Here is a 22,204-nt window from a genome sequence, read left to right on the forward strand (position 1 = left end):
GCAACATCTAAACACTGCATTCCCTCCTCTCTTAAGAAACTCTCCCAATTAAAGTAAACGTTGTTCTAACCACAGGAACAAATAGGAAACAAGACACTATACTATTGGCAGAAATATTATGTTGAAAACACTGTAGATACTACATAACATAGTGTCTAGTCCGGACAGGTGGTCGTCTGGGTCTGACAGGCTGTCTCTGAAGCCCTGGTTCTAATGCGATGTCTTGTTGTGTTAATACTCTGGTGAAGTCATCCAATACAGACTGGGCGTTGGCATAATCTCCTCTTGGTGCATAGGCGGGTGCAAGATAGGAAGCATTCCATACCCGCCCATCAGAAAGTCGATGGGTGTAAGGTCCTTTCTTTATCATTTTAAGAGGAGCTGTGAATTTATGGTCCCCTTTGCATAAAATTCCAGGTTTTCGTATCCTAATGAAGGAACCACACTCAAACTTTGGTTCCTTAGCACCCCACCGCTTGTTCGTGAAAGCCTTATACTTTGCTTGGTTCTGTTCAACTGTTTTTCTCACATAATCATCGGCTGGGGCCTCAGGTCATGCCTTTAACAATCCAGCAATGTTCAGTTTGGTATTCATCTGTTTCCCATGCAGTAATCTGCAGGTGATGTTTGCGTTGTGGCATGTCGTGTAGCCCGGTATGCTTGCAAGAAATCAGTAGTGAAGGGTATCCACAGTCGCCCTTCCAGTTTAGTTGTTTGCAAACTCTCTTTCAAACTGCTGTTAAACCATTCGATTTCCCCACTGGCTTGAGGGTAATATAGGGATGACCTTCTGTGTAAAATGTTCCTCTCGGCTAGAAAAGTTTCAAACTCCAGGGAAGTATATTGACTACCATTATCTGAAACCAGTTCTTTGGGGTTACCTTCCCTGCTAAAAACTGAAGAGAGGAACTTAATTACTGTAGCAGAAGAGATTTGCGATGTAAACACTACCTCAGCCCATTTACTGAAATAGTCTATTAAAAGTGATGGCATAATGACAGTCAATTGGAGCAGTATCAAAGGGTCCTACAATGTCAATTGCCACTTTTTCCCATGCAGATTCAGGAAGAGGAACAGGCTGTAATGGAGAGGTACATGTCACTGCTGTCTTGTTACACAGGATTTTATGAGTGCTTCAGTTTGAGAGTCCATCCCTGGCCACCAATACAGATCCCATAGTCGTTGTTTGGTTCTGACAATTCCTTAATGAGTATTGTGTGCTAGGTGTATGAGTTTTTACTGTAATTTTTCTGGCACAAGTAGCCAGTGTGTACCTCGTAGCACACAGCCATCGAGCAAAGAAAGTTCATCCCGAACACTAAAATAAGGCAGCAGAACTGAGTCAAGGTTAGGGTTACTGGGCCATCTCTTTGTCAGAAATTTCCATAGTTTTTGTTGAATTGGACACGTGGAACAAGCAGCTTGAAAATGTTCTCTTGTAACTGCAGTAAGAGTGCTTGTAATAAGCGCAACTACTACATCCTCATCCTCCACTGGACCATCTGGTGAAGGCAAAGGCAGGTGAGAGGCAATCAGCGACCACATTTTTGTTTCCAGGCTTATATTCCAGTTCATACCTGAAAGAGAGTTGTCTTCCAGACCATCTAACAATACGATATCCTGCTCTTCCCAGTCCTTCTGTGGTGAGCAACATCGTCAAAGGGCTGTGGTCTGTGCATAAATTGAACGTGCGGCCCCACAGGTAAATTCTCCATTTTTCAGTAGCCCAGACACAAGCAAGTGCTTCTTTTTTGACTGTAGAATATTTTCTCTCCACATTACTTAGTGTCCTTGAAGCAAACGCAACAGTCCTCTCTGTGTTGTCCTCACGAAGTTGTGTGATGACAGCCCCAAGTCCACAATCAGAAGCATCAGTAGTTACAATTGTGGGCAATGCAGGACTGAATGGTGCAAGTACTGGACTATGTACAATCAAGTCTTTCACCATTTCGAAACTAGCTTGTGCATCTGTTGTCCACACTAAGGTTGAACTTCTCCATAGTAATTCTTGTAACAGTTCAATGACAGAAGCATAATCGGGAATGAATTTTGCATGCCAGGAGGTAAGACCCAAGAAGGAACGTGAGGTTTGCAAATCTATTGGAGGAGGAGCATTTGAAATTGCCAGGATATGATCTGGATCAGGTTTTAGTTCAGCCTGTGAAATTGTATGCCCCAAATAGGAGAATTCAGTTTGTCTGAATTTGCATTTGGACCTATTGAGCTTAAGGCCTGCTTTGCTAATGCAGTGTAGTACAGACTGCAGGTTATTGTCATGCTCCTCCGTAGTAGTTCCAAATATGATGATATCATCCAAATAGCGCTGAACTCCATGTTGATTCTTTGGAATCAATGACATCATTTTTTGGAAGGCACTTGGGGCTGATGCAAACCGTATGGAACACGTTTAAAACAAAATAGTCCGTCATGTGTAATAAATGCTGTGAGGTCTCTGCTATCTTCATGCAACATAACCTGGTGGTATGCGCTCTGCAAATCAAGAGTAGAAAACGTCTTTGCTCCATGGAGTTCTGCAAATACTTCTATATGAGAAAGAGGATGGCTGTCAATCACAATAGCTTTATTTGGCTCCCTTAAGTCCACACAAAGGCGAAAGCCTCCATTCTTCTTCTGTGTCACTACTATAGGTAAAACCCATTCCGAGGAGTTCATCTCTTCAATAATGTCCTTTTGAACAAGTTTTCTAAGTTCCTCTGAAACAGCTTCTCTGACTGAAAATGGTGAGCACCGTAATTTCTGTCGTATAGGCATCACATTATTCCGCCTTTTAACTTTATGCAGAAACCCATAAGCACAGCCGAGTTTCTCCTCAACCTGGTGTTGGGTCCCAGCTGAAACTGGTGTGTGTACCGCAAGAGTGCTTTGCTGAGGAAGATCAATTTCTCCATTAACTACCCTGAGATTTAAAGCAGCCAATAAACCTCTGTCAAGGATAGGACTGCCTTTGTGGACAATGTAGAACTCTGCAGTTACACAGCAATCACCAAAAGTAACTATTGCTGGCAGGCAGCCATGTACTGGAATAGGGTTTTTCAAATAGCACACCAGCTGAAGTTTTGGGTTCAGTAGAGGCACATCTTTAAAGTAATGCAAATAGATGGAATCAGGTAGTATAGATACTGCCGAGCCAGTGTCCAGCATTAGCTGAATAGAGTGTGATTTGCCTGAGGGTATGGCGGAAACGTTTACAATGCACATTATCTATTCTGGAATATGTGCAGTAGTGGTTTTGTCCACGCTTAGCACAGTAACATCTGGTATTGTAACTGCATGCACCTGTTGATTGAACTGGCTACTGTGACACACTTTAGCAAAATGCCCAATCTTTTTGCAATGATTGCACTGAGCTACTTTTGCTGGACATCCTGTGTAGCTTGCAAGGTGTTGTGGGGATCCACAGCGAAAGCATGCTTTTACTGTATTTCGAATTTGCTGATTCAGTGGCTTTTCATTAGTTTTCCTCCTGCAATTGTTTGTCTGCAGCGATAGTGAACTTTTCTGCAAAGGAGTCACAGCCTGGACTGTGCCTCTTGTATCCCTGCTCATTATTTTGGCTTCAGCTGTAGCTAACTCAATCTGAGTAGCAATGGTTATTGCTTTTTCTAGTGTAAGTTGTGGTTCTAGAAGTAAGCATAAGTAAGTAAGGGCGACAGGGGCGGATCACTTGATGAATACCTATTCTGTTCATTTCCTCTGGGGCACCTGGCATTGGCCACTGTCGGAAGACAAGATACTGGGCTAGATGAACCTTTGGTCTGACCCAGTATGGTCGTTCTTATGTTCTTATGTGAAGTCTCTTTTGCAATTGAATCTAGTGGCTAGTTCTGTGTTCTCTCCTTCTCTTTAGCTCTTGTTGGCTTTTATTGCACTAAATAGGCTGAAGGCACAAGATGTACCAGCGTCTTCTAATCAAACCTGGGCAATGCATGCAGAGTTATGTGCCTCACCCAGAATCAATTTTTGAATATTGTTGGCTTAGTTGATGACCAGCCTTTTTTCATATGTTAGCATGAGGCTGGGTTTAGATTGTAAATACCTGCTGTGGTTTACTTAATTTCTTAATTACGTAAACTCTCAGTACAGTGAAATTATAAGGTGCTTATGGCACCATTTTGTTTAATTAACTCTGATATACTACAAACTCTAATATCAATGCCAAATATATATATATATGGCTCTAAATACAATGTAGTGGTAGTATTTACATTTCCCCATACCTAATTAGAACACATGCAAGTTAAGCAATTACTGATAGATCAATACAGTATTTTCAGAAAATCAGTTGTTTAGGATCAGCAGAAAAGGCTGAGGGGAGTTGGTGGAAAAGGCTGGTTGTCAGCAAACTTGTGGCCGCCAAAACAACTACCTCTATGGTTAGTCTCTTATAGTAACCTGGATTTCCATTAATGGAATAGTTAATAGGCAGATACAGAATATTACTTTCTCTATTCTAGTTTGGGAATGAATATTTTCTATGCTCTAGGTTCTGCTTTCTCAAGCTTTGAAGAAACAAAAGACCTTAAGCACCCCTTTGGCTGTAAATACTTAGAATGTCATTATCAAAACTGCAGTGGCATCTAAAGTAGGAAGTAAATGTTATGTTCCCAAGCTGCTGATTAAAGCTAGACAAATTTACTCTTGTTTAAAAAAATGTGGTGTGTGTTAAAGGCTGTAATTGGCTCTGGAGAAGACCTTATACTTGTGTTCCCCAGTCATGGCTGTCTGCACTTATCTCATTCTTGGCATCCTCCCATTTTCAAGTAAGACGTGGCAGTAAAGTATTCTGAGGCTATGCCAAAGAGCAGATTGTTATAGGAAAAAAGTTTCTTACACGTTATGTTGAACTCTAAGCTGCTAGGGAATTAGGCTAACGTTTGTCCTGTAGAGTTAAGGAGAAAGATTGTCATTGGAGTAGCAGAAAGTTCTTTGCAAGTGTTTCTGAGCATGGTGAATATGGCTGGCTGAGGAAGAACCTAGATCTGTGCCTCAATTTACTTGTTAAGCTCTTAGAATCTGACTCCTTTGTGCTAGGTACTTTGGTTAAGTGCGACAGAGAAACATCTGACGACACTAAGTGGTCTGCTGTGGTCTGGGTCTCAGACAGTCAGTCAGTGGTGTGAAGGAGATAGCTGCCCTGCAAGAAACACTGTGTGAGATGATTTTTTTCTAAATGTATCTGAGAAATTGGACTGAAAATGGGTCAGGGCACATGATTTTAAATGTATGTTAACTATGGATCAAACTTCCCTACCACCAGGATTTTGTAGCAGAAGAATACTTCTGCTTACCTCCTGTAGCAGAGACTATTCATTATCCATTAAGCTGTGTGGGGGGGGGGGGGGGGGGAAGGTGGGAGAATCTCTGTTCCAACGTATTTATTAAATGCTAGCTTGGAATATTGAGTGGAGTAATGGCGCTACAATTAGGAAGGAGAAGACAAAATGGAAAATGAGGATTGTTATATTGAACGTTATGTATTGATCCATAAACACATATGTATTAATTTGTGGAATCTTCTCTGGAAAATGATAGGATTAAAAGCATGTTCTTCTAATATAGTAAATCTGGGTTGGAATAGGCGAAAGTGGTGGAGCGACTACAGATGGCAAAGGAAGACTATTTTTGTTTGACAGCGTATGTGTTTTGAAGGTTAATAAAGGAATAAGGTGCAATGTTGCATGATGGAAGGGAGGAAAATATATTTTAATTTTAAATTGATTGAGCGAGGATAATATTCCTGATCAGGTTTTATTGGAGGCACAACTTCACTGGCCCAAGAGATGTTGAGATCTTAGCTGTATCTGAACTGGAACCAGGAATGAATTTCCTCCAAGTATTGGATCTGACCCAAACCCAGAATCTGGTTTGGTTTTGGGGATCCATCTGAAATGTTACAGGGTTCAGATTAGAGGTTCTGGTTTTGCCCCAAGTCTGGTTAAAACACACACTTTCTGATCTTGCATTTCATTGCAGTCATAGAGCAAAAGTGTCTAAAAAACAGGTTTTGCTTGGTTAAAGTAACGAATCTGACAGCATACCCAATACACGAAGCAGTCACTCCCTCCAATTTCTCATTCTGCTAATTAAAGATGCCTGTTCTCCTCTCTACCTGCTTTCTAATAAGTATTTCTTTAATGAGTTAAAGTTCTGTTCCTGGGTGGGAAAGGGAAATAAATATGGCAAACTGAATAACAATGTCCTCTGATATCTGTTTCACAAAGGCTTGTGATTCACCTTCCATTTAAGCAGGTACCCTATCCATAGGAACCCTAACTCTAGGGCGAGGACCCCTACCCATAGGAATCTTAACCTTAGCTCCAAGTACCCTGTCAGGGTATGTTAATAAGTCTTCAGTTAATGGCTAAATACTATATAGGGAACTGGTATAATGAAATTATTCAAAGTAATTAGGACAGAAAATTATTTAATTTGCCTAGCTGAAAATCCTTCGACTTGTTGATCTGAGGCCATATTTGGTTGAGTTCTGTGTGTATAATTCTAAGCTGAAGAAGCCCTTTATGGCAGCTTGTAATCTTTAATAAGTGTTGCATTATGCAACAGTGTGTAAATTGTGATGGGGACGGATTGGAATAGCATGCACTTGAAATACAAAACTGACAATTAAATCTCTAACATATAAATGAACCTTTGGATAGTAGAGCCTGAGACCACAAAAGTGGTTAGAAAAAGATACTTTTAGGTGAAGAGAAATATCCTGCATCATTGAGCTCAATTCTTCTGCTTGACTAGTCGCCTGTTTTCATTCTATATTTCATAAATATTAATAGTAGTATCATGGATTTAATGGATCACATTCATCCCTGTCAGAATGCCATTGACTTCAGTGCAGTTATACCTGGGATTAATTTGGCCTACCATTTCCTGTCGCAAGTGAAAATGGTCTTTGTGATGGGTTATTACACTACATTGGTTTGGCCAGGTTACGTATGGCGTGTTTGGAATGTAGCTGATTCTCTTAAGTCATGAAATTTGGCAAATCAATTTCTTAATGCAGACTGGATGGGAAATAGAATGAAAGTCATACTTTTTTTTTTAATTTTCACTTTGCATTCATCATAGGTGTTTCATGCATCTGGTTGCTTAGAAATTAGGAAAATTATCTATAAAAGGGAAAAGATGCACAGTTAGTTTGTAAAGGCTTCGTGTTCAAATGTTCACGTTTCCTGACCTCAGTGGCTAGGACTGCTGGATCTCTCATTATCTGGTTTTATTAGGCTCAAATTCTTCCCAAGTGCCAAAATTACCTACAGCTAAGTGCGGAGTGAACTTCAAATTAGTATACTGGATGGGCATGTGGAATGTCTGCTGCTTTTCTGAATTTACAAAAGTCCCCCTCCCCCATTCCCTCCCCATTACTATGCTCTAGCTTCCTACTCTTCGTGTCTCATCATGGGCCTGATGCAAAGCCCAGTGATGTCAATGGAATACTTTCAATTGTCTTTGTATCAGGCCCTAAAAACGAGAGCACAGGCTTTTGAAACAGACCTATTTGTCTGTTATTTAGCCACTTGTCTGGCTTAATAGGTACAGTAACATTTTTTTTTATGCATATTTTGTCAGCCAGCTCTTAAAATTTTGGACAAACCTCTCTACAGTAATAGGAACTAGAGATGTTTGTCCACAAGGGGATTATTATTACTGGATATTGCTCTATTACATGTGTACACCAATTTACTCTCTTCTAGAATCTTTCTTCTTGCTCCAGTGACAAACAGTGTTGGACCATAGCCTTCCCTTGGCACTTTGAAATCTAACTTATTTCATTCCAGCTGGTGTTTCTGACCTTTAGAACTGGAATTTTAAACACACTTTGTTGGCATTAAGTCCTGCAGTATGCTCTAGTCAATAATTTGTTGAATCACTCCTGTGCCTTCCAATATCCATCTCTCTCTCGTAATAATGAAAACTCTCAGAAGAGCCAGCTTTAAACAGAGGATGCAGTGTACTCCCAAGGCTTTTGACCTTTTCTAAAGAAGGGAATTATTTTGGAAATGTGTCCATTTTAAGGGTCTGTTAATTGACAAATGAAACTAAAGTCAAAATTAAACTGGAAAAAATCTATAAAATATTGACTTTATCTCAGGGAAACAATTTAGGAGAACGGCCTTTGTTCTTAGTAAGGAATCAGCATGGTTTGATTCTGTATGTATGTACTTAATGTGATCCTTTCAACATAATCATGGGTTTCCTTCGATTATTTTTTTTCTGAGAGTCTGTGACGGGTTGGATGCCCTTCCGGGGTGCCACCTGATGTACTGGGGTTCCCCTGAGCCTGCCTCTTCCACCAGGCTGGGCTCCCTTACCTTGTTCTGCTGCACACACACATAGGTAGTGATACACCCAGCTGCAAACAGACACAGAGGCACTCAGATCAGCTCTGTGTGGGAAGACTCAGCTCAGAGATTGCCCAGCGCTCAAGTGCACACATCCTCTGGAGTGTAAACCCAAAATGATATTGCCTTATGCTGTATAGAGATCTATACGGCGGAAGCTCATGAAATTTGCTCGCTCCCTCCCTCAATGTGGAGGAAGATGTGCACAACTTCCACCCACCCCCCGTTATGAATTACACGAAGTAGTTATAGAATAAACAAAAAACAAGTTTTGTCATTAACAAAGGTAGATATAAGTAATTATAAAGGATAGCAAACAGATCAAATCAGATTACTGAGCAAATAAAACAAAACACACAACTTAAGCTTAATACACTAAATTAACTGGTTAATATTAGCAAATTCTCACCCTAAAAGATGTTTTGTGCAGGTTGCAGAGTTTCTTGAAGGTAAACTGCACTGTTTGCAGCTTAACTCTCCAGGTATTCCTTTCACAGGCTAGATCTTTCTTGCCTGGGCTCCACCCCTGTCCCCTCCCCCCTTTGTGTCTTCAGGTGGTTTTCAGCAGTCTTCCTTTTTGGGCAGGGAGGCAGTGAAGAAGAGCCAAGATTAACTCAGCCTTAAATAGGATTTACATATGGTGGGAATCCTTTGTTTCCTAGTTTGACCCCCCACCCCCTTCCAGTGGAAAAATACCAGCATGGTACAAGATGGTATCCCGTACCAGGTGACATGGTCACCTGTCCCTGCAGTGTCAAGACACCATCCCAGGAAGCTTCTCAGAAAGGTAGTAGCTTAATATCTTCCAAATCCTATTGTCCTTCCTAATGGCTCATCCAGGCTGATTGCCTACTGTCTGGTGGGTGTTCCCCAGGCGCAAGCACTTGTGTGATTGATAGATAGCATATTCCTAACTTCTGATACAGAAATGATACATGCATACAAATGAGACAATCTTATTCAGTACATCATAACCTTTCCAATAATACCTCACATGAGCCATCTTGCATAAAACATATCTTAGTTATGCCATATTCATATCATAACAATATTTCTATGAAGAATATGGGGCTCAATGTCACAGTCTTCAAGCCATGACAGAGGTGAGCTCTGATCTTCCTATGTAGGAAATGCACGTAGCAGTAAAGTATAAGCATTATGGCAGTTTTGCTTGGCGTACATTTTACCACTGATAAAAACAGATTCTGGAGACACATCTCTTGGAGATAAGGCAGCATTATTTTACAGATGGGTTCAGTGCCTTATCCAAGATCATGTACCATCTTGGGCAAAGCCCAGCCCCTGCTCTAACCACTAGCCTAGATTTGCTATCTTAAAATAAAGTTTGTGTACTATGTTAAAGATGCTTCTCCTAATGCTACATCAAATCCACGTGACCTTCTGGGCTGATATAAATACAGATTCAGAACATTTGAAGTGGCCTGATTTTTCAGAGGTGCACTCACAAATTCCACTGAAGTCAGAAGGAATAGAAATGAGTTAAAATCAGGCCACCTCTATTTAGGTGTCTAAATATGGGATTGCAGAACAATTTTGTTTAAATTATTTTCTTTTCAATTTTCCTAAGACTGAGTGGGGTTTTTTTTGTATCTGCTACTTTAGTGGACGGCAGTAGATTGGGGTTAAGGGTGCTCAGGAGTTCAGGATAAATGGTGGTGGCCATTTAAAACCAAATACAGCTTGAGGAGAGAGTATCCATGTCAAAGTATCCATGTTGCCTTAATCCAGATCTATGTGAAGCTTGTAGTCTGGGTGATGAGGGGATATTTACTTTGCCGTAGGTTCTGCTTCTGAACCTGGCACGGTAGTAAAGTTTAAATAAAATGAGGATGATGAGGAGCACACGATAAATAGTCTCACTATGTATTCTCTGACTAGTCATGTTATAAATTTTATTAGCAAAACAAACAAGATCACAAACACTGTAATATAGCAAAAGAGAGAGAGCCGATACACAGTGGCCAGCACTTATATACTCACATCATCCCATGCAGCGAACACTGGACTAGAGAAAACAATCCACGGAAAGTCATCAGGCCAGTGTATTCCAACATTTACCACTGCCCTTATACTGAGCTTTTATAGGGAGTTACACTGAAGCACACTATGTTATGCATATTCAGTTATGGTTTCAACCTTCTTTCCTAATACATACTCCCATACCATAATAATACTCCGGTCCCTATATTCAATAGGTCACTTAGTCATGTTATAGTCATTAGCATTTACGTCAGTTGCCAGGGTACATCTGTGTTTAGAAACATGTAAGTTTTGGTTAAATTAAACATCCTTTTAAACTTTCCCTACAATTCCAAAAGTATACTTTTAGGGTACCTCATTTCGCCTTTTTCCATCTCGTTTATGATAATACTTATCTTGTGATTTAAGGTCAAACTATTGGTTAAATATAATTTACCTAGTAGCTACCTACATTATTATTGCCATTTTATATCGAGGCCTTGGTTATGTTTAGCTATATGTTATACAGGTCTGAGGCCTGTAGGTCCTTGTGTTACAGCCTTATAATATTTATGCTTTACTTATATAAGCACAATTTATATATGGCTGGCTACGAACTCCAACTTGAGCCTTCTAGGCTTAAAAGACTCCTGTTATTTTCTGATCTGTGCACATGCTCATCTGGAATTGCCCCTTATAGCTCCGCTTCTAATCTAAATCTACTCTCTCTCTCCCTCTGCCAACTATCTTTTATGATCCCATGCATACATACAAGGGGAAAGTGAGTAGCATGTATTTGTTTGTTCTGGTTTTGTTTGGAGTAAACATCCCAGTTATCCCAAATGCTCCTCCTGCTGAAACAATTCAATTTACTGAATGTAATGAACCTTACTTGTTAGTAATCTCCATAGTTGGGAGAAGCTTTCTGCTCTACCTTTTTTCTTTTACTTATTTACTTAAGCGCTCTTTGTTTTGGCCATGATGTTTTATGCTCTGTTCCCTGGGGCCCCTCATGAAAATAAAATGTTGCATCTTAGAACATCCTGTTGAATAAAACTGCCTGAATAAAATACACATGCTTGTTTTATGACACAGACTGACTGTGCAAGGGAGAGGTGAGGAATGTAGGTCCCCAAGGAGCAAGGGGTGCTTAGGTGCTCCCTCGCCTTTTCCTTTGATCATAATGAAATAGATGTTACTCTCCTTTTACTTTTAATTACGCTTTCCACACTCTGCAGCAATTTCAAGCCTGATTTTAGAAAGACTTTAAATGAATAATACTAAAAAGACCATAACTAGGCAGTGCCCAATCCATGCCCTCAAATGTCATACTGCAGCTTGTTTTATATAGCTACTACAGGTCATTCTGTCATTCTGAAGGTTTAAATGAAGCCTTTAAAATTTGTTTTAGTGCATTAGTGTATACAGAATATAATATGCTGTTGCTCAGAAATGATACTCTGCTTGTAACTAAAAAGTTTAATTGTGCAAAGATGAAGTATCTCTGGTCTGTTATTCCTATAGGTGCTTTCCTTCGACATACTCAGGATCCTGCATACACAACATGAGCTTTGCCTAGCAATAACATGTTATATTCTGTAGACACTAATGCATTAACAAATTTTAAACCTTTAGTATAGAGTAAATCAGAGTTAAATGTGAAGGCCATCAGATTACGTATTAAGAGTACGGTGGGCTCACTAATTTTTCCATCAGTGTTCCCCCCCCCAAGTGGTAATGAACCTTGATAGCTATATAAACTAAGTTGCAATTAAATAGTAACTTACATTTAAAGGCCTCAAAGTACGTTACATGGACTAACTACTCTTTGCAACACCACTGTGAAGCTGGTCATTTTTTTCATTTCCATTTCACAAACTGGGAAACTCTGGCAAAGAAATTCGATTGTGAGTTGGTGATGAGTTAATGACAGAGCTAGGACTGGAAGTCAAGATCCTGTAGGAGCTCTTCCCATTAAACCAGATTCCCTCCAAACTTTATAATAGCTTGTCACGGTGTATGGGGAAGTCAGGGCCCTCCACCCCCACTTCCTGCGATTCACCGTGACTCTCAGCCAGACAGTAGATCAGAAGGTTTATTTAGATGACAGGAACACAGTCCAAACCCAGAGCTTGTAGGTACAAACAGGACTCCTTAGTCAGGTCCCTCTGGGGGATAGGGAGCTTAGACCCTAGCCTTGAGGTTCCCTCTGTTTTTCCAGCCAGCCCAAAACTGAAAACCCCCCTCCAGCAGTCTCACTCCCCTCCCCCCAGCTCCTCCTCCAGCCTTTGTCCAGTTTCCCCGGGCAAAGGTGTCACCTGGCCCAACTCCCCTCCTGGCTCAGGTTACAGGCTCAGGTATTGTCCCTCAAGTAAAGTCATCCCATCCTCCAATGCAGATAGTCCCAGTAAAACTAGACGACATTCCCACGTCAATCCGCCCTGCTCCCTGCTGTGTCACATAGCTGCCTGCAGAGATCTACTGACAAATTCTCCCAAAGTCTACAGTCAGGCCTCCCAAAGCATGCATCTCCAGAAATGGTATGGCATGTAAAATTTGACAACATTCTGAAGCCACCTGTGTAACCTGGACAGCATATAGGGGTTGCCTTATGAAGAGGTTGTCAATTATTTTTATTATAAACCCATACAACAAAGGGAATAATCTCATCTGAAAAATAATCACTCAATGCCATATAACTTGTTAATTATATATTGTATATAATTATAACATCATTCTTCAAGGAGCCTGATTCTGATCTCACCCCACTGTAAATCAGTAAATAGCTGAAATCAGTGAGGTTACGCAAGTGTAAAGGGCCCAAGGTTTTTAAACCATTGTACCATCTAATGCCTGCTTAGCTGGTTCTAAATACGTGATGAATTAAAAATTACAATTCTACCCGTCCTGTACTGGGTTGAACCCACAGAGTCATTATGATCTGCCTGCTGGCTCTGTAACTATGGTTAATTGAAACCTAATCCTCTCCAAGTTGTATTGATTTCATTGATATTAGTGCATGGCAAGGTTCTAATACAAACAGAAGGGAATTAAATGAGAATAGCTCCATGAAGGTTGGTTCTGTTCAGGTTATAGGTAAATCAATGTCTAAGAAATGGAAGAGAATAAATATTCAAAGGCAAAGGAAATGTTTACAAACATCAAGTGTATGGAAAACAGCACTGGAAAAATGAATCAGCAACAACGATGACTTGCTGGTGTCCTTTCAAGCCAAGTGATATACTTCTTAATTAAGACAGTGCCTCTTGGGATGGGGCTAATTGGCTAAGTTAAGTTGGAGAGGAAGTAGATGAGAATAGTCTTTTTATAGTTTATTTGCTCATTATTAGAGCTCTTGAAGAAATACAGCTGTAATTTGTACCATTTCTTTCCAGAGGATTCTGTATATTTGCAGAAACTATGTAAGTAATTTTTCTGAGAAACCTACTTATTTTTTGCAACTAAGCCATCATAATGTTCATGCTGCATTAACTACAAGGGAAAAGAAATCTGCCAGAGCTATTAGCAAACGCCCGAGACTTGTCACCCGAATTTGTGAAATTAAACAGATTATTGACTTTACTACACTAACTTTAAGAAGCTGGAACAGACTACAGGAATCTGCTGAGTCTCCAAAGCCTGATCTTGGGCCTGACACTAGGAGGTGTGGTGCAGTTTCAAGTCCCAGTAAAGTTGTGAAGCTACTGAAGAGCAAGGCAGGTTCTCTTTCCTCTGCTTCTGTCCTATGGAGAAAGGCGTGGAAAAGTTCAGGGCCTTGTTGCACTCTGGTCCCTCAGTAAATGTGAGAGTTGCAGAGACAGGATTGATGCTCCTAATGCTAACAGTATGTGACACCCTTCAATTCTTTGGAGACCAACCAGCCAGGCTTCAGAACAGGACAAACTATACAATTTGCCCTAATCTCAATGGGAACTTATTTCCCTGTGGCAAAGGTTAGAGGTCAGATGTCCTTCTAATTCACTTGATCTTTCAGTTGCCTCCAAAACAATCAACTGTGAGATGTGGTTAAAATGGCATCACTTATTTCTTTGAGTGAGATCCCAGGTGGTAGTAGTAGGCCACTGCTGTTCTTGAAGGCTTTTGGCTTTGGAGTCTCATAGGGCTGATTCTTGTCGTCATGCTCGTTCCACGCTGATGTGTACTGGTAGGAAGGGGCATTGTGCGGCAAAATGGGCTGTACTGTGTCATCAATATGCTGATGATAACTGACTCTTTCCTTTTCAGGAGGCTTACATGGTATGATTTTATTGCTTTCCCAATATTATGAAAAATATATGGAGACAGCCAGGTAGCTTAATATCAGTCTGGATAAGATGGAGATAATGCTGATTGGCCGAAGCATTTTAAGGAAGGAGGGAGTGTGATCACTCCTTCAGTGTATAGTTGCTTAGGATTTGGTAGCTAACTTTGTATATGTGGATGCTTTAATGGCACACATTAATATAAAAGCCTTAGGGAAAATCTGAAGTGTGGCTTTCATTATCTTTCTGTGGAAGAAGGATAATGCAACCAGCTTGACAAAATACTTTACTAAGATGTGTTTGTGACTGTCAAATCAGCAATCCCTGGTTTATCCCATCCAAAGAGTGTATTGTTAAATGTGAGATTGAAATTCTTTTCATTTATGAATATAATGTGCCATGGTTAAATCCAAGTATGCTAATGAAAATCTGAGTAGGCTTAATACATCCTCCTGCTCTGATTGACTAGTACTGTATCCAACCATAGTAACAGAGTTTACATGTTTTTTGTTTCATTGCTACTAAAGATGAGAAATTAAGAGAAAAGACCAGTAAACCTTAAAATACAGGATCAAGATGTCCTCTCAGTTACACTGATGTAACCACATTAAATCCAATGGGAATTTCACCAACATAATTGATAGATTTCGGCAGAAAGACATGGGTGATTTGTTAATATAGGAGTGGGATTTTGGCTCGAATAGAGGATAGCAGTTGAATATATGGTGGGTGAAGTCCAAGACAGTGTGGTGTGATCATGCTATGCAAAAAAATTAACCTCAGGGCTCTTAACCTGCACAGTTCTGTAGACAATACTTATCCATCTTTGCAATATATTCAGCCTTCACCTGGCAAGGGAAGGAGAGGGAGTCTCTCCCAGACATATCCTTGTATTCAGGGATATCTCCCAAGTCCCAGTAGGTCATAAAATGAACTTCAAAGCATGTCCTTTTATTCATATGTGCCATATTCTGAGTTTGTCAAGAGCTCCATATCTATTTTTCATCAGATATGATAAGGAAACACAAGCATACCATAAAGTACTTTTCTTTTATGTTCTTTTCCATCATGTGCTTTCAACTGCCAGTTGGTTTATCTGGATGTCCATTGTGTATAGCAGATTCTTTGAAGGCTCCTATTATGTGTTGCAAGTTTTAGAATTTGACTCATTTTACAATACTTGAGTCTTTATTTTAAAAAAAAATTTTTTAACAGTGTGGTGGGCTCGAAGTGTGCTAAGATCCTGGTCTAACACTAGCTGTATGGTTGGTGGTTGGCTGATGCCAGTATGAATTGGGCAATTCCCATATTTTATGCTTGCTGAGTTTTGAAAAATAACATGCTTTTGACATAAAATTTAAACAAAGCTATGGCTTTTCCTCCACTTCTTAAAAGTGAGCCAAAATCGCATTTCTTGCTATATCTAAATAGTTTATAAAATATTGTATATGCTTTTCATTTTCTTTCTTGGTCCTGTGATGTCCTGTGATCTAGGGTTACTCCTGGTTAGCTGTGTATGCTAAGACTTTTTAAAACAGTGGTGCAATTTAACTCAGATTTGGGATGAGAATTATAAGACAGTCTTCCTGATAACCATTCCCCTGCCAGCAGCTGGAAGACAAATGAGGTAATCTCAACATAAAGGTGCTATGGACAAGTTGTATGTTGCATGTAAAAGAAAATATAAACCATAACATTTATTCCTTCATTGCAAAGAATGTTAACTGGAACTTTGTCACTGTACGGTATATGCTTTGGCCTATAGAGAAGTGATTATTTTATAGATAAAAAGAATCCCTTCTCTATAGTCCAAAGCATATATTCTCTCTAGCTATCTATATAGTATGTGTGGATGTATATCCAAACTATGATACATCTATCGTTTAATATATATTTTTCACTAAGTGAAAGGTATTGTAAGTGTTAGTGCATATGCTCTGCATTATCTCAAAGACCCAAATCATCTTCCCTCATAATGCTTCTTTCCTTTTACTTTTCCAAATGCTTAATAGTAAATCTTCAGTGCGGAGCACTAAGATTTATTTCTAAATTCTTACACTGACAATTTACTCCTTAAAGTTGAAAGCTTGGATTTAATTTAAGCTGCCATAGCAAAACACATTTCTTACTCAGAGACAAACATGAAACTCATAACATTTGTCTAACTTGTGTATGTGTAAGGAAATGGGGTACGCATTAGTTTGCCATTTAGTCTTCACTAAAAACCTGAACGAAGTGCTTTCCTGGGACTCTCCCCTCTTCTCTCCTCTCCCCCGCCCCCCATCTCCTTTTCTGTGATTATTTGTTTGGTGTCACTCTTGGATGCAGATTTGACTGAGTGCTTTTGTACTGTGACCCTGTTGCCACGTGAAAAGTATCTGATGATAATTGTGATGTATAGGGATGTAAAAATGGGTATTGTGAAATTGATTCAATGTAGCTTGCTGGGATTGTTATTTTCCCTACACTTAATTATCCTGTTAAGCAAACAGTTTGGATAGGCTAATACAGTTCACAGCCGTGGACCAATTTCATGTATACAAGATAATCTGCAACTTCAAACAAAATATGAGGGGAAAAATTATTTTGAAACTGTCATTGTCTGGTTGCAGACCTGAAAGTGAACCTACAGTCTCATTGCATTGTGGGTATATTTTGCAGATACAGTTACTGACTAAAATTTTCTTGTAGATAAGTTATACCTAATGTAATAGTGAAGATACTGTACACCTTGTACATTTGTCACTTTAAATGTATAGGTGTTAGTGTGGCATATCTACTCCCTGAGTATCCCCACAGTTCAGATAGCCATGGAGTTCATATACTGAGGTGAGCTGCCATCGCAGGGCTTACACAGAGCTTTATTTAAACCCTCCTGGCAGGGGATGTTGCCATATTGCCAACCTCAAGCATTCAAGAATTGTGAATCAGGCTCTAAAAAGTCAGGGACTGTCTTACAAAACCATGTGATTTTTTAAATGAATTTGAGTTCTTTTGGCTTTTGAGCCTTGCATATACATTTCAGTCACATTTTCAAACTTTTCTCCACAACCAGAAGGGCTAGAAACTTACCTTTAAAAAAAAAAATTAAAGCTGAGATTCTTACGTAGTCACATAATTCCAAGAACTGTGGCTTTATGCAAAACACCGAATATCATGAGACTTGTGAAAAAACGTGAGAATTACCAATGCTGTGTCGTGTGAACACAAAGATGACAGACTCGATGTACTTAATTGGAGAACTAGAGAATGACATCTCACCTGGGAGTTTTTTTTATTCAGTTCCTCCTACAACATATCCAGGTCCTCTTTAGGAACTGGAGGAGCAAGAACTCCGAGTTAAACTCAGCTCTACGGAATCTGTACGTTACCTAACACAATGTGACCCTGGCCTAGTAGGGATCTCAAAGAGCTATAAAGGGGCTTTGGTGTAAAAGAGAACTGTGCATTGACCCCAGAAGAATCCTATTGCTCTATGAATGTATAGAAACATATTGACAGTGGAACAAAAGCTAATAATCACTTCAAGCTACAGTAAAGACCTATACGTACTTCCTGTGATGTTGACAATATCTGCAGTGTTTGAATTGATTATTTCAGTGGGATGCACTGTGTATCACAGAAGTAAGAATGGGTTCCATTGGTGTTTTTTTATTTTAGAAAGGCTAGAATACAAAGTCCACTTTCTTGTTCCACTCCTTTGTGTGTTTGGGAATTGTAGGATTCTCCAAACCAAACAGGAAACCAACTGTCTCAGCTTTTGCTGCTGCTGTGAGATGTGTACTTCCCACCTGGTGTTTATGAATTGTCCAGTCAGGTGAATGGGGAATGTCAGAACTTACAAGATACATCTGGCCACTCTAGATAAATACTTTCACTGGCCAGGATCAGGCACTTGCAACATCAATCAACAGTGAAATGTTAGCATTTAAGCTAAAGCATCAAATGGTAACTTTTGAGTGTCACTATGCGTAATCCACAGACCTCCTTGGTGTGGTGTTCTGTCCCATCTAGTGACACCAAGACCACTTAAGGAGACAGATCAATGATTCTGCTCTACAGCCTGAGCTAAAAGCCATACAGCTTTTAGCTCATGCAGTAAAGGCTCATGTATCTAGCTTCGGAGGTCCCAGGTTTGATCCCACCCACCAATGACGGGGGTCTGTCAGTGTTACACATGCTATGAAGAGGAATGGCATCGCTTGCACCTCTTCTCAGTGCTATGGGTCCAGCCAGTCACATTGCAGACTCTGCAAGCAAACAGTTCTCCAGGCAACAATGTGAAAGTTACATTCTGTTCCTGAAGAGCTGGACAGTCTTTGTTTGAACAAAAGCTTTAAAATAAAGACAAACGCAACTGGCAAAAATTTAGGCTTGACTCTCCCCTTCCAACTATGAGAGCAGAGGGAGCAAACCTATGCAGAAATAAGGAGAGTAGTGACTGTGCAGGAATGAGGGGGGTGGGGGGGGCTGTGGCTTTCTGGCATGGTTCCTTTCCCCTGTACCATGAAAACCCCTTCAGGCAAACTTGATGGGTTTTCAGAGTGAGAAGTACAGGGTCATGATTGCATAGATCCAGAGGGCCCAGCTAAATGCAATGTGCTACCTCAACTACCAGGAGACTTCCATTTGGAAATCTACTTGATAGTTAGTGCTGGCTGAGTAGCATTTGCTTTTCACTCCCCTTCAAGAGTCTTTGGCAGCACAAATATGTCAGTAAGTTGATAGGATTTTTCCGCCAAAAAGGGATCATCTTTTTGTAACTGGTTCAAATAATGCAGATAGCAGAGATTCCTTACAAGTGACAGCAATAACAGGAGCCTTTCCTGCTTGGATTCTGTTCACTTTTACATTTCAGGAACACATGTGACTCCAGCAATCCCAGTGTCTGTTCAGGGAGGATATTACCTTTAACTACAAGTGTATTCTGTAAGGAAGCAGTTTCTGCAGACTTGATCCAAACTGGATTTGACACAATCTCCTTGCTATCTCTGATTCATTGAGTCCACTCATTCATGAAGCTTGTTCACTTTAATGACATTGATTCATTTTATTTCCCCTCTAGAGAAGTTAATGCCAGCTGTATTTCATCCTCCCAGGCAAGCCTTTGTTCCAACATGCCGCCCATAAATAGTCCCTTTGCTGACCCACCTCAGGTTGTGTTGCCAAAGATGGTACTGGCTCCACCCACATGTAGGAGGGCTGCAGTTAAAATTTTTTTTTGATGCTGTCTGCATTGGTCAGCATTTTGAGGCTTTTCACTTTTGCCTGAAGGTGGAGTGCCAGTTACCTGCTTGATAAGCTAGAGTTGGTTGGGACATTTTTGATAAAATTTTGTTTGGTTGAAGTGTTTTGCAGAGATGTATCAGTTTCAACCAAGTTTTCTTGGGTCCAGGAGTCACTGTGTGTGTGTGAGAGAGAGAGAGAGTGGTTATTACAGCACTGGCCAGAGATGTGGGAGGCCCTAGTTCAAGTCTCTCCTCTGTCTGACTGAGTGATCTCATTTGAAAAATTCCACTCTGAATGCAGAACAAAAACAAATGTCAAAACATCAAAAATGGCTGTGAAATAGAATTGTCCTCCAGACAGCTTTATGATAAGCCCTCTCCAGAGAACCAACCACTTGTACAACTGTTTCCCACTTTGCAGAATCTGTACTGAAACCCTAATTCTGTTTTGGTTCTACAAAAAGTTCTTAGCATCTTGTAATAAACCTGCTTTCCACAGATCTCTTTCTGTTTCTTATTGCCTCACTGTTAGGCCAAAGACCAGACACCATGGTGGGGTGGAAAATAAGAAGGAAGAGAACTTAGGAAAACCTGAATTATTGTGATTGAAGAAAAACCAGCTGGACTCTGAAACAAAGTAGTAAGGGCAAAGCTCTTCTAGACTCTTAAAGTTTAGATTTAGTGGACACATCTGGGGACTCTACTTTAGAGCCAGTTTTCAAAGAGCTTGCAAGGGACGTATATAGAGCGAGAGAGAGATTGATTTTGCTTTTAAAGTGAAAAATGCTTCTGTAGTTAAGGGCGTGTGTGGAAAAACTATGAAGTTGGAATGTGAGAGCAGAAGCTGCACAAAGCCTTTCTTATTGCCAAGTCACTGTTTATGAGGAGATAAGAGAGAAACGGATAGGACATGATAAGAGCAAATGGACTTGCTTGAGTGTTATGAAAATAAACAAAGGGGGAAGGATCTGTGCAAAGAAGCAAGCTCATAACTAGCAGGATCCCCAGAACTTCAGAATAGCTACCTGAGAGATTTAGAGCATTTCCCAGTGACTCAAGCCATTTGTTAACTTGTCCAGAGATAGCTGGGACCTGAGGGCATCACTTAAACTGTGAGATGCATAAACTGTTCAGAGAGATTGGTATCAGACCAATTAAGTTAGGGTTTGCAAGCCATGAGACAGTAGCAGTCTGCTCAGCCAACAGAATGAAGGTGGTGGGTGTGTGGCAGATTTCGGTCTTTGGAACATGCACTCCAGTTTAGGTTGAATTTATTTTATTTTTCAAAAGATGATCAAAGTAACTAATTCTCCCTAGAATTATCACAGGAACATTTTCATAACATTATGGTGCCTGAAGCTTTTATATGCTCAGGGCTGAATATTCATACTTGGTTTTTTTCTTTATTTGCTAATACAATTTTCTGAACTTCAAAGAAATTTGTATGCATAAATCACAGGAATATATATTTACTTGATTTGTATCTATGTAAGCCTATTTGCACAGGGAAATCCTGATTTTACATGCACAAATTGGTGCATATGCAAAATTTTCATTAACAGGTTTAGAAGTTGGTTTAAAAAATTGGCTTAAACTATTAAATTTATCTGAGATTGTAAGATTGTTGGTAAAATGCCATAAATTTACTGTAGAGTATAAATTATGTTAAATAATAGTAAGTTAAAAGCAAGTGACTATCACTGAAGAAATTGAGTCCCTGAATCAAAATTAAAGGAAATATATAGGAAAACAAACAAACCAGCCTAGTAAATAATTACTAGTTTCTTAGAAAAAAGAATGAGGAGTCCTGCTGGCACCTTAGAGACTAACACATTTATTTGGGAATAAGCTTTTGGGGGCTACAGCCCACTTCATCGGATGCATGCAGTGGAAAATACAGTAGGAAGATATATATACACAGAGGACATGAAAAAATGGGTGTTGCTATACTAACTTAGAGCATTTCTTAGAGTCTGTAGATTCCAGTCCTATATAAACCTTTAAATTGTGAAAGGTTTTCATATAATGAGGCATGAATGGGTGGTTGTTGAATGCATTCCACAGCATGAATTTCATGATGTTTAAATGGGAACATTTGAGAGGTGCAAACATGTTAAAAAATAAGCTTGAAGTTTGAAAATATGTATGAAATAAACTGGGGGAAATGAACAGTAGTAAAGGATAGAGCAGATATGTCAAACATTAAGTCCACTCAATACCTTGATCTACCCTGCATGGTAATTTATGTTTATGCTGTAATCAGGCTCAACCTATAGAAGCATTAGCAGCAAAAATGATGCTCCTTTGAAGAGATGTGCTCTGTACATAGACAGCTGCAAAGGGAAGCTATGAGCTGACA

General features: G+C 39.8%; 1 protein-coding gene and 1 long non-coding RNA gene across 4 annotated transcripts in view; one reads left to right on the plus strand and one right to left on the minus strand.

Annotated features, from left to right (window-relative positions):
* Positions 1-22,204, plus strand: part of ADAMTS2 (ADAM metallopeptidase with thrombospondin type 1 motif 2) — a 402,877-nt gene that overhangs the window by 178,263 nt on the left and 202,410 nt on the right. The window lies entirely within an intron of this gene.
* Positions 633-9,060, minus strand: LOC115656609. The gene is made up of 3 exons (XR_004001703.1): positions 9,051-9,060; positions 3,311-3,313; positions 633-847 (listed from the first exon to the last, which is right to left on the minus strand). It is a non-coding gene; the product is annotated as an uncharacterized LOC115656609 (long non-coding RNA).

The sequence above is a fragment of the Gopherus evgoodei genome, chromosome 8 (genome assembly GCF_007399415.2).
Source record: "Gopherus evgoodei ecotype Sinaloan lineage chromosome 8, rGopEvg1_v1.p, whole genome shotgun sequence".
NCBI lineage: Eukaryota > Metazoa > Chordata > Testudines > Testudinidae > Gopherus > Gopherus evgoodei.